Here is a 2,264-nt window from a genome sequence, read left to right as displayed (position 1 = left end):
TCCCTCCTTACGCAAGGAAGGTATGATGCACCGTCTCCTTGATGGCCACACACCCGGGGAAGTCCGCATGCGTCACAAACTGCAGATGCGACTCTTTCGACAACTCTTTCGCCATGTGGACTGGGTGGTGGTGGTGGGGGGGACAAGGGGGGCGTGGAACGGGGCGATTCCCTCTGCCTCCTTGAGAATACCCTGGCCGTTGTCTTATCCACCACTTTGAACCGAGTTTCCTTCCATATTTATACATATGTCCATCACATAAACCGATCTCCCTTCCCTTTTCCCCTCTGAAAATACCTTGAAAGTGACTGTTGACGCTCAAGTAGTGCCCGTTGTAGCCCTTGAGGGCGACCTCGTCGTTGGGCAGGTGCTCCACCGTCCATAAGGAGTGCTCGCTGTAAGCTGGCACAGCCACGGGCTAGGGAGAAGGAAGGGAGGAAGGACGGTTATGAAAATGGGGAGCAGCGAACAATGCTGCCAACGTAAAGGAATGCGGGAACAAAGACGAGCGCGAGTCGGGTGAGATAGTGGAGCATGGGGGAAGCTAGAGAAAGGATAGGGTGTTAGGGAGGAGGGAGGTGGGATGTCGGAGACGACATGCCAGACCTATCGCAGGGAGAAGCAAGCCATTTGTCACAGGGTAACCATGAGCCCCTACAAAAGTCTTCCCCCCATTCACCTTATCCGATTGCACCGTCAGGTAGGGCGCCTCTGGGTTCTCAGGCTTGCTGAAAGGGCGAAAAGTGACGTGCCCAGCAGATTGGTTGTGAGCTACCATGGTAGAAGAGATGCGAAGGTCTGTACGGTTCATGACATGGGGTTGATGCAACGGAAGGAAACGCGGAAAAAGGAGGAAAGACGTATAAATGAGATGAGTGACTGGTGGCTATTCAGACAACTCCTCACTTCTGAATCGTGCGAAAGCCCCGGTCGACGAGTTGAGCTTTTGTTCGACGAAGTCCATCTCTTACAAGCAGCCAAGTGGAACATTTAGTTTCAACACGCTGTCACGCGACATTTCCAAACAGCCTTTGACCAGGCACGCATCGACACGCCTGCTTCATCGACCACACAACTTCGCGACCCCACAGATTTTGTTCGAACGCAACGCAAGGTGGGCACTATCGGTCCTTTTTCTGTCCGTATAGCGTTGCGGTACTAGCGACAGTCTAGGATTCGCTTACTGTCGTCGTCTGAGCCCCGCCATCGTGTGGTTGACATTTTTTTCTTTTTTAATCCCAAGGGGGCGTCGGAAAAATGCCCACGCAAGGGTAGGGTATGATCGTGTTGAATTTCTCGGCAGTGCTTGAGTGCATTAATGTACTCACGCGCATGCGCCCTGCACAGATTCAAGAGAGAGGGCATAAACTTCCTGAGTCTTCAGCGGACAGAAGAGGTGGGAGAAGGAATGACCTCGAAAAAGCGATGCTTGTAGCGAGTCATCAAAGGTCGTTTGGTGTCATTCCGCATCGATTTGTCTAAATGTACAGTGGTGCGTTTGTGTACCGCGTTATGCACGATAATGAGCAAATTTTGGAATGAGTGAGGGCGGCGGGAAGTCTATCGTAAGAAGCACGCTCTACTGGCTATCTCATGCATCGTACAACACGTGAAGAAGTGCGGTTTCCCGGGGACGTAATTGTTTCTTGGGTCATCTTTTTAGCGCATCGGGGAAAAATCTATCCATGCCACTCGAGAAGAATTTGGTCAGATACATGGTATGCGACAATCTGGTCAAAGGGCTTGAGGTGTTGTAAAAATAGCCCCGACGTGCTGTACATCCTGAGCAACTCACGGCACGCTTTGTGGCCTCCTCATAACAATTTATCTGGGCGACCATGCCATGTCTTCGTGTCGAGGCGGTGCTCTCTACGTACGTTTTCCTACCTGTGAACCGCTTTGACGACCTGCACCTAACCTCTTTCTCAAAGAACAGGCGGGCAATCGTCTTCACACCAGCGTAGCATGTCCCTCTTTGTCATCGTAGGCAAAAATGAACCCATTTTCGAGGCAGATTTCTCGACATCTTCCACCTCGACGGGAGCCAGCCCCAATAAAGTACGTCTGGGCACATGCAAGCCTGATATCGAAGCCATCATGTTGTTTCACATTGCATAACGTACAATTTCCTCTTGCTCCGTGGACGTGGCGTCATGCATGCCAGGATTCTGAGGACGACTGGGAGGAGTCATCTCAGTCATGCCATGATCATCGTGGGTGTAATAAGCGGCCTTTTTCAATCGCTAACCTAACCTTTCTTGCCA

The sequence above is a fragment of the Nannochloropsis gaditana genome, assembly GCF_000240725.1.
Source record: "Nannochloropsis gaditana CCMP526 unplaced genomic scaffold scaffold390, whole genome shotgun sequence".
Lineage (NCBI taxonomy): Eukaryota > Eustigmatophyceae > Eustigmatales > Monodopsidaceae > Microchloropsis > Microchloropsis gaditana.
Note: the sequence above shows the minus strand (reverse complement) of the source record.